Here is an 11,741-nt window from a genome sequence, read left to right as displayed (position 1 = left end):
CAAAGAAATTAAAGGGGTGTTTGGCAACATGTTTGATTTTGTTTTTACAAAAAAAACAAAAAGAGCATGAATGGGCCAACAGATGGCCCAAAAGGGTCAGAAATACCATCATATCCTCGTACCAGTGATATCCAGCTTATTATTCCATCAGAATGTAAATTAAAGAGTGCCAAACTTGAGAGGAAACACTTTTAAATCTGAACTACCTAGTACCTACTTGCCCAAGCTCAACCAAATTATATTGGGTTTAGTTTAAATATTGGATTTAGGTTGGCAAACTCGGGCTTTAGCATTGGTCTGGGTCCGAGCCCAAGGTCCATGCCTAAGGTTAGTCTTTGGTCGACTCTTAATCTTGATCAACTTATCCACTTTATCACCTTAGACCTTAGGGTCTGTTTGGTTCATAGGAATAGGGTCTGGTATAAGAATTGAAATGGACCATTCCAATTCCAACTGTTTGGTTGGGTGGAATCAAAATTGATTACAATTCCAAACATTTAGCTAGGTGGAATTGAAATCTCATTCTCATTCCTGATGGAATGACATTTCCCAATTTAAGGGAATGTTCATTCCCTCCCCCTCCCCTGATTCCGATTTTGTTTCCAATTCGCCTCTAAACCAAACAAGTGGGAGGAATAGATCATTCCCATTCCAACTGTGAACCAAACGAACCCTTGATTCATTAAACAAAGTTGAAAGTTGAGAGGGTTTTAAGATGAGGAAAGAAAATAGGGTTTAATGGGGAATGATGAGGTTACATTGACTATTGAGAGAGAGAGAGAGAGAGAGAGAGAGAGAGAAGAAGCAACCACCATTGTCTACTCTTGTTCTCTCTTTCATTATGATTTAGCAATTATTCTGCTGGTTTTTGCAAGTTTTGCATAATTGCTTATCAATCTTAGAATGCCTATTATTTGTTCTCGTAAAAGGGATTGTAATGATTGTTATGCATATATATATATATATTGTCTTTATTTGGACGTGACTGTGAGGTTCTCCTCTATAAATAAGTCACATCTTTGCACTTAATTATGATGGGTAGCAGATCGGTCCAACGGAAGAACACTACTTTGAATAGTTAGAGTGAGATGGAAATACTAAATAAGGGGTTCTACGTGGGGAAACTTGTAACCCAATGGTGATGAGCTTACCCAACTAAAAGAATCACTTACTTAGTTTGGGCCATTGAGATCATTTGTAGAATTAACGTTTAGCCCAACAAAGGAACGATATCCTACATTGATCTTAGGTCAAGACCTAATCAGGATTATGCAATGGTCTTGATGAGATCTAACTGATGATTACCCCATTTTAAGTTAGATTATTGATATGTGTGTATATTTTATGTGGTATGACATTTTGTATGTTTATTATGAAACTTGCAGTTGTTAATCCAGCAATAGTTACTAGTTATCTATTAGGGATTGAAATATTAACTAGTACAAATTTTAACAAGTGGAAAGACCAGATTATGATTGTTCTAGGTGCATGGATCTGGATCTTGCAATTAGAACAGACAAACCCACTGAAATCACTGGTGACAGTACTAGTGAGCAAAATGCATTTTATGAAAAGTGGGAACATTCCAATCGCATGAGTCTCATGATCATAAGGAACACCATTTCTATTGCAATCTGTGGTGCAATTCCTGAAAAGGAAAGTGCAATGGATTATTTGAAGGCAGTAGAAGAACACTTTGCTGGCTCCACAAAAACATTGGCAATCACCCTCATGATCAAAATGATCACCATGAAATATGATGGTCACAATGGGGTATGTGAGCACATTATGAAAATGAGTGACATGGCAAACCAACTAAAAAGAACGGATATGGAAATATTCGAAGGTTTACTTGTGCATTTTTATGACTTATCTTCCTACACAATTTGATCCATTTAAGATCAACTATAATACGCAGAAAGAGAAATGGAAAATGAGCGAGCTAATCGCCATGTGTGTTCAAGAAGAATAAAGGCTTAAGAGTGAAATGCTTGAAAGTGCTCACCTAACCACTGGACCACATAAGAGACATTTTAGGAAGAAAACTCAAAGAAAGGGCAAAGAAAATGTCGTTGCTGCAGAAAGTGGGGGTCATAAAGCTCGTTGCTTCTTCTATAAAAGGAAGGGACACGTAAAGAAAGAATGTCCCAAATTTGCGGCATGGCTCGACAAGAAAGGTAAGAATTATGCCTGTATGTTTTATAAATCCTATTTGGTTAGTGCACCATTTAATACTTGGTGGGTGGATATGGGCACTACAACTCATGTCACGGTTTCTCTGTAAGGATTTCTGACAAACTGATGGTTGCATAAGGGAGAACGCATCGTAGCCGTTGGCAATGGAATAGAGATAGATGTTGAAGTCGTAGGAACATATCGTCTCATTTTGGATACTAGCTTTCATCTAGACTTAGAAGATACACTATATGTACCTACATTTAAGATAAATCTTATTTTAGTTCCTAAACTTGATTCTTATGGCTTTGAATTTAAGTTTAAGAACAAAAGTTTTATTCTACTCCATAATTTTATTAAAGTTGGGTGTAGTGTGTTATACGAAAATCTTTGTAAGATTAATTTGCACATTGTCTTTGCTCATGGCCCATATAGAGTGCATGAGAACTATACGGTCGAAAATAAAAGAAATCGAGTGTGATAATTCATCCATTCTATGACATAGAATGTTAGGCCACATTTCTAAAGAAATAATGGAATGTCTTACAAAAGATGGAATCCTCAATTCACTAGACTATCTTACTTTGACATAAGTGTGGATTGTATAAAGGGGAAATTCACCAAGACCACTAAAAGGGGAGCCACAAGATGTGTAAAGTTACTGGAAACAATACACATAGATATTTGTGGACCATTCCCTACTCCTACTATGGGAGGACATAGATACTTCATTAGCTTTATAGATGATTTCTCCAGATACAATTATGTATATCTGATTCATGAGAAATCAGAAACACTTGATGTTTTCAAGATCTTCAAGACAAAAGTTGAAAATCAACTCAATAAAAAGATCACAAGTATACAGTCTAGCAGATGATGTGAATATTATGGTAGATACACTGAAACAGGACAAAATCCAAGTGCTTTTGCCTTATTTCTACGAGAACATGAGATTGTTGCAAACTGCGCTATGCCAAGTACACCTGAGCATAATGGAGTAGCTGAGCAACGAAATCGTACATATTCTCAAGTTTACCTGAGAATTTATGGGGAGAAGCCTTAAAGACAGCTGCACATATTCTCAACAGGGCTTCTATTAAAGTAGTCCCCAATAACCCATATGAATTATGGACTGGTAGGAAACCCAAATTGGGGTATTTACGTGTTTGGGGTTGTCCAATTAAGGTAAAAGTACATAACTCACAATCAGGTAAACTGGATCCCAAGACAGTTAGTGGTTACCCTAAAAGATCTAAGGGTAATAAATTCTTTTGCCCTACTTTGAATACTAGAATTGTGGGATCTAGACAAGCCAAATTTTTGGAATTTGGGAATTTTAGTGGGAGCTCTAGATCTAGGCATGTCACCTTTTAGGAAAATCCAGTGATCATACCTGTACCAGTCATACAGGAAAGAATTATACCAATTGAAACTCTTGAGACTGATACACAAGGTGTCTAGAATAATGAAATTACTGAAAATACAGTGCCAAAAGAACAAATCTCACTTAGAAGATATCAAAGAGTTCGGAGATCGACACTATCAAATGACTATGAAGTCTATTTAAATGAGTGTGAGCATGAGTTGAATTTGGAAAATGATCCTGTATCATTTATTGAGGCCATCAACTCAAGGGAATCAACTCATTGGTTAGAAGCCATGAAGGATGAGCTTGAATCCATGAAAAATTTAAAACCAAACAAGACTCTAAGGGGAACATTGAAAGATATAAAGCTCGATTCATTGCAAAATGATACACTCAAAAAGAAGGAATAGACTATACATAGACATTCTCTTTAGTATCAAATGACTCATTTAGGATAGTCATGGCCCTAGTTGCTCATTTTGATCTAGAACTGCATTAGATGGATTTTAAGACAACTTTTCTAAATGGAGATCTGCATGAAGAAGTATACATGCAACAACCATAAGGTTTTGAAGTAGACTACAATTATGGTCTGAAATAGGCGTCTCGGCAATGGTACCTAAAATTCCATAACATTTTATGTAATTATGGATTTAAGGAAAATATTGTTGACCAATGTATATACCTAAAGGTCAGTGGGAGCAATTACATCATTTTAACCTTATATGTTTATGATATCTTGCTTGCTAGTAATAATCTTGCAATGTTACACGAGACCAAAAGGTTTTTGTCAAACAATTTTGATATGAAGGATCTTGGTGAAGCCTCTTATGTTTTAGGCATTCAGATTTTTCGAGATTGGTCCCGTAGTATCTGGGTTTAACCCAGAGAGCATATATAGAAAATGTGCTTAAAAGGTTTAACATGCAAAATTATGTTAGCATTGTTGCCCCTGTGGTAAAATGAGATAAATTTAGTTTACTTTAATGCCCTAAGAACTAATTAGAACAAGAGTAGATGAACAACATTCTCTATGCATCGGCCATGGGAAGTCTTATGTACGCAGATGTGTGTACCCATCCTGATATAGCATTTATTGTTGGTATGCTTGAAAGATACCAAAAGAATCCCAATATCGACCATTGGAAGGCAGCCAAGAAAGTCATGCGCTATTTATAAGGGACTAAGAATTATATGCTCACTTATAAGCACTCAGAAAATTTGGAGGTAATAAGGTATACAGATTCCGACTTTGCTAGATGTCGAAATACTCGTGCATCTACCTCTGGTTATATCTTCATGATGGAAAGAGGGCCTATTTCATGGAGAAGTGCAAAACAAACCGCAAGAACTACTTCATCTACTATGGAAGCAGAATCCATAGCTTGTTATGAAGCAATTAGTCATGCCATATGGTTGCATAATTTTATCTCAGGTTTTCGAGTAGTGGACTCAATTCAGAGACCGATGAGGATTTATTGTGATAATGTTGCTGCCGTGTTTTTCTCAAAGAATAACAAGACAATAACAAGGTCGAAGCACATTGACATCAAGTACCTCGTTGTGAGGGAAAGGGTTCAGGATCAGATTGTGTCAATAGAACATATTAGTACTACACTTATGCTGGTTGATCCATTAACGAAGAGACTTCCACCCAAGCTCTTTTTGGAGCATGTACCATGCATAGGGTTGGTGGACAGTTTTGATAAATTGGATTTATATTGAGTGTGATGGTTCTTATTGACACCATTGTATGTGATCACAATAAAGTTACTGATTCTGATAAACATATCTATAATCTTTCTCTCAGTTTAAGTGTGTACACATAACATGAAGATATGTCGGTCGTGCTTAGGTTGTCTAAGCATTGTATGCAGTTTGTTCATGTTGGTTGAAGTTGCTAACTCTATAACCATCGATGGTCCTAAGTCAAATTGATAAAAGTCAAGTGACTTTAATGATTTGAGATAGTCATTTCAATTGAACGGAACAAATACCCTTGGGTTTACCATACTAGGTCATTAATGGCCGTATAAAGTAAGCAGAAAGATTCATCTCAACTAAGTGGGAGATTGTTATAACTTATTCAAATTGCTTGAGATGAATCAACAACTGGGATCTAGTAGTGTCTAGAGCTACCTGCTGATATGGCAAGCTGTTCTAGAAGCCCTCCTAAGGCTACCATTGAGAGAGGGAGTGCATGGTTTCAGATTTAATGGTTTGTAAAATAGAGGTTGATTGAGCCTCTGGTTTTACAGTTCCTTAACCATGAAGGAAGGCCCCTCTCTAGGCGGTTTGGGCTCTATAAATAGAACCCCATACACGCACACTAGCCATCCATTGGTTGAGAGCAACCGTGACTAGAGAAAAGAGTCTCCATTGTACTCTGTTTTCAGGTTTTGCACTTCATTAAGGAGTAAAGTATTCTCTAGTTCGTTTTCTTGCAGAGAAGAGAAAGAGAGAAAGTAGCAAAGCTAGAAGAGGTGTTTCTGAAGGTCTCTAACGTCAGAATAGAGCCATGGATGCCAACTTTACATCAATAGCTCAAGGTCGATTTTACTTATTTTAGTCCGTTTCTAGAGCAAAGAATGCTTCTTTCATGTTCAGAAGTCATCTTTATATCGAACATACACTGTCTTCCTCCCTCTGATCGAGGGCCCCTTCCGAGCTTGTCTCTAGGGAAACACTCAAGACGAGCTCGAACTCTAATTCGAGAGTGGAGATGTTGAAACCAAAGCATCATCATTTACGCACTCCCTATCTCCCTCTTCGTCAGAGCCGGTACAGATCCCTTCGCCACCATTCCCCGGAATCGTCAACAACTTCAGCTGGTGCACGTGGGACGCGTTCTACTAGGAAGTAACCTAGGAAGGCGTTGAAGCTGGATTCTGGAGCCTCGCTACCAGTGGAACTCCTTCAAAGTTTGTCATCATCGATGATGGATGGCAGTTCGTCGTGGGACCCACAACAAGAAGAAGATGAAGAAAACAAGGGAGAGAAGAAGCAACCACCATTGCTTAGGTTGACTAGGATCAAGGAAAACTCCAAGTTTTAGAACAAGGATGATCCAACGGCGGGGATCAAGAACATCGTGAACGTTGCCAAGCAGAAACACGGGTTAAAGTATGTGTATGTGTGGCACGCGATCATGGGCTACTGGGGTGGGGTCCGCCTAGGCGTGGAGGAGATGGAGTAGTATGGGTCGAAGATGCAGTACTCGAATGTGTTGCCCGGAGTGGTCTGGAACAAGCTGGGATGGAAGACCGACGCGATGACGGTTCAGGGGTTGGGTTTGGTGAACCCGAAAAATGTGATTCGTTTCTACAACGACGAGTTACACAACTATTTGGCATCTGCAGAGTGTAGGTATAGATAGGGTGAAAGGGGAAAAACTTTAGCTGTTGGAGGCCAACAACCTATGGTGTTGAGAGAATTTCTAGAAATGTCACGTTATCATGAGAATGAATAAATTAATAATTACATCTTAATTTATTTTGACTAAAAACCAAAGCATAGGCGTAAATAGATGAACTGTCCAAAACATGCCCAACCCAGAAATGTCTCAACAGCCTATGCTATTGGGCCCTAAAAGCCAAAGTTAACCCGGGTGAAAGCCGAAAGGTGGACGTCCAGTGCATTTTAGAGACTCGGCGCAGGTTTAGGTGGTAGGGTTGAGTTCACGAGGCAGTACCATAATGGCTACATCGTCTCCATGAGCCATAATACTGATGCGCTCCACTGGTATTTTACTGCACACGCTTGCATGGCTGCATCTTTATATTTTCTTTGTTTTTTCCGGTTAATGTGTTGATGTGACGTGTTGTATTGGATAATGGTGAGCAGTTCTAAGCAAACGGCGGTGGTGAGAGCATCAGACGATTTCTACCCTCGTGATCCCGTGTCCCACACAATACACATAGCACCAGTGGCATACAACAGCGCTTTCTTTGGAGAGTTCATGCAGCCGGACTGGGACATGTTCCACTCGCAGCATCAAGCGGCGAAGTACCATGGCTCAGCAAGGAAGATCAGTGGTGGGCCCGTATATGTTAGGTAAGCCAACCTGTGCGTAACTTAATTTTCTGATTGGTGCCGTACCTTATTATTCCTACCACAGCCACCTAAGGTTGACACTTGTTCAACAGTGATGCGCCGGGGAAGAACAACTTCGACTTGCTTAGGAAGTAGAGCTGCGAGTCAGGTCAGGCCGGGTTAGGTCGGGTTGAGGCCAACCCTAACCCTAACCCAACCCGATCTATCTAACACTAATCCTAATCCTAACTAAATTCCTTCAACTCTAATTCACCCGGGTTGGGTCCAACCCAATTTTTTTCCATCCTTTATAATCTTGTAAAACTTCTTAATCATATTTTAACTCAACTTTCACTATACATATTAATCTTATGCAAGTAAATTAAAAAAAAACGTGTTTGAAATGACTATAATTTATTATGAATTATGACTTATAATAGATCTTTTATGGGCAGCAAGCTATGGGTGGTAAAACAACAGAAAGGAGATAAAGAATAAAATATTCAAAAACATAAATATGTTATTAAGGTTTTAGTCTTTCTAATTAGGATTAAGTAAAGTGATTATCTTAAAAGAAATAAATGATAGTATGTGGTGGGGGCTATACAAATATCATGCTTATAAACAAATCAATATAAGATATATCATTTATATAATATATTTATATATGATATGTACTATAGAGTCGAGTTTGGGTTAAATCGGGTTGCCTGAGGGGTTAACCCTAACCCAATCCGAAGTAAAGTAGGGTTCATAAATTTCAACCTAACCCTAACCCGAGCATCAACCCGACCAAACCCAACCTGACTTTTTTTGGGTTGGGTTTGGGCCAACTCGGCCCAAGTTGCAGCCTTATTAAGAAGATGGTGTTACCAGATGGAACAACACCCCGAGCACAATTACTTGGATGCTCGACCTGGGACTTGTTCTCGGACCCAACCCGCAATGGCGTGAGGTGAGCAATAGCGATTGTGTCAATTTTTTGTTTTGGCTACGTTGGTTGCAGTGCAATTTTATTTGCACTAATACAAGTGCACGAATGCAAATAAAAAGAATCGGAATAGTCTATTCTTATGGTCTGTTTGGTTCAAATAAGAATAGGAATGGAAATTAGAATAAGTTGGAATAGAATTTCATTCTTAGAAGGGGAGAAAATGGCCATTTTCACAAATGAGGGAATGCCATTCCACCAGGAATGAAAGTAAGATTCCAGTCTGCCCAACCAAGCAGTTGGAATTGGAATGGGCCCGATTCCAGCAAATCAAATGGGCCCTAAATTCAAAAACAAAAATAAATCAAAATTTGCATCCAAATCATTTGTACTACCATAGGTCTATAGCTTTGCAACATTGCAATATTGCACTGCAAGCAAATGCAACCTAACAAAATTGAATCAGTTTGCAGCAACAGAACTGAATTTGGTTTCATATTTTCCTTGTTGCAGCTTGTTGAAGATATGGAACATGAACAAGTTCACCGGAGTGCTGGGGGTGTACAATTGTCAAGGTGCAGCATGGAGCAGCGTGGAGAGGAAGAATATGTTCCACCAAACCAGAGAAGTAGTAGTTGGTATTGTGAGTGTTGGTAAATGAGGTCACTGTAACTTTGGAGGAGAACCTCTGAGGCGCGTCTGAAGACACTGTCTTTAGAACGTTATTTGCCTCCATTCAGTTTCACTGAGTTTGTTGTTGGGTTATAGGCAAATCCATTCCCAGGATACAACAGAGCCTTGGGCGAGAATCTGCAACCAGCAAAGTTGAAGAATCTCCGAAGAAACCTTCTGTGAGACTGTAGCAGATTGGACAGAGAGAGAGAGAGAGTGAGTGAGAGAAAGTGGATTTCGAAAATGCGTGTTTTTGAAGTTTGATTCATGCTCATTAAATAATTTATGAAGAGGTATGAAGAAAAGGTAGGTGCTGGTTCAGAAAAGGCACATTGAATTAAAAATTAGTTAACAGTTAATGACTATTAACTTTGAATTGTACTTCTTGATCACACCCGATTGAATCGTGACCGTTGATCTCATCAACTGAGATCAACGGTCAACATTGCACCAAAACCAAAGCCGCCCTTCGCAAGCCATGCGGGTGCGTACAAAGTGCGAGCAAAGTGTGCCTCTAAAGCGCCTCATTGTGCCGCACACACGCGTGCGTGCACGTTGCACGGTATCGAACCCCATACTCTCCTCTACTATTTTTAAAGAGTGTAAATCAAGTCCCATTAAAATACTAAAAACAAAGCTTATAATTTTTCAATCAAGTGTGCAGGTGCAATTTCTCATGTAATTGACTAATCAAACCCATTGGATTTAATCTCTTATGAGATTAAAATCCAACAGTGAGGGGCCGCGATGCCCACCTCATTTCAGAGATAGCTACAGAGCTGGACTAGAATGGCGATTTGCGCCGTGTTCCGGCACCGGGGTGGTGAGTTGGTAATACTCCCCCGCAATTCTGCCCTCCCCTGTGTCGCTCAAGGTCTTTGAGTATGACGTTTTCACGGTGTCCCCGATCAAGGTATTAAATCCGGGTTTCAGCTTTGCACCACTGGGGCTGATTGACATGTTCAATGCTGGTGGAGCCATCGAGGGGTTGAGGTATGAAGTTAAGGGTGGTGCTGGTTTGTTGGAGTTGTAGGATGGGTTTGAAGGGGAGCCAAATGGGATTGTTGGGCAGCTGGTTGAGAACCGGAGCTTGGAGACAGTGGGATTGATTCATATGGAAGTGAAGGGGTGTGATCGGTTCGGTGCATTCTCATCAGCCAAACCCAGGACTAGCAAGGTTCAAAATATTGATACGCCCGATACGTCAGTAGAGGTGTATCGGGCCACATCAGTACTTTGTTTTATACTTCATTTATTTTTTTTTAAATCGGTTCACGAGGGCCGATTTAAGGCTCTTCTACCCCCTGAACCTGTCAAAACCCCGATATACCTCTGTATGAACATATCAGGGAACTAACGAAACGATATGTATCAGCCTGTATTAACTGATATGTATCGATACTTTGAACCTTGCCTAGGAGGTGTGTTGTGGGGTTGGAGGTAATGGACTTCACTTATGAATCTGGATCTGGGCTTCTGATCTTCAACTTGGATCACATGCCGGGAGGATAGAAATTCCACAAGATTGAGGTGGAGTTATAAACTTCCAGTTGAGAGTTGTAGTCAGGAGAATTTAGAAATTGAGGATCGGAGGATGGGAATTAAGATAAAATAAATGTTTTGGAGGGGTTTGATGAATGAAAGAGATGAACTTGTAATCATTATATTTCTGGATCATGGGTTTTCGGTACTGTTGGTATTGTATATTGTATGCAAGGAGGTGAACCCAGTGATAATGGAAAATGCTCAAAGATGGTAGAAGAATTCAAGATATGCGTGTGAAAACATCATGGAAATTCAAATAAATCTCACTATGCATTACTTCTTACAATTTTTTAGGTCTAAATATATCATTTTTTCATTGCTGAAAATTAAGAAAAAAATCAAATCTTAATCTAAATAATTTGCTTTAGATATATAAAAATACTGTTAGATATTATAAAAATATTAAGAAAATTATATGTATGTGTATATAAAGCAAATAATTGAAACTTACTGATGGATCCATGGCTCTAGTTGGTCATCCATAGAGCCAACATAAAATAAACAAAACCCTTATAATTTAAGTCACCTTAAATGAAAACATTCCATCAAACACTGAAATCTCACCATTATCAAATGGTTCCTGTGTATCTTGATATTTGTTTAGGTAGAGTTGGCAAAAACTTGACCCAACCTGTGAACCCGGCCCAACCCAACCCAAAAAAATAGGACTAGGGTCTCATATGTAGCTACCTGAATCTGAGAATGATCTGACATAATCCGACCCGACCCAAAAAACTGGACTGGGTCATGGTAAACCCACTGACCTGATTGCCATGTTTAATTGGGACTATTTATGTAGTGTTAGAAGTTTCCGGGTTAACTTTGGCTGTTGGGGCCCGATAGGGCTGTTGAGATAGTTTCTGGGTTGGACATGTTCTAGGCAATTCACCAATTCACGCCCATGCTTTGGTTTTTAGTCAAAATAAATTAAAATATAATTATTAATTTATCCATTCTCATAGTAACGTGGCATTTTCAGAAATTCTCTGAACAGCATTAGCTGTTGGCCCCAACAGCTAA

At 39.2% G+C, this 11,741-nt stretch overlaps 1 pseudogene; it reads left to right on the top strand.

The window, feature by feature from the left end:
• Window positions 1-1,488: 1,488 nt before the first annotated feature.
• LOC104592636 (putative galactinol--sucrose galactosyltransferase 6) lies at window positions 1,489-11,720 on the top strand (annotated as a pseudogene).
• The last annotated feature ends 21 nt before the right edge of the window (window positions 11,721-11,741 follow it).

This window comes from Nelumbo nucifera, chromosome 8 (genome assembly GCF_055504915.1).
Source record: "Nelumbo nucifera cultivar China Antique chromosome 8, China Antique-T2T, whole genome shotgun sequence".
NCBI classification, from domain to species: Eukaryota; Viridiplantae; Streptophyta; class Magnoliopsida; order Proteales; family Nelumbonaceae; genus Nelumbo; species Nelumbo nucifera.
The sequence above is the reverse complement of the archived record's forward strand: the minus strand, read 5'-3'. Positions and strand labels throughout refer to the sequence as shown.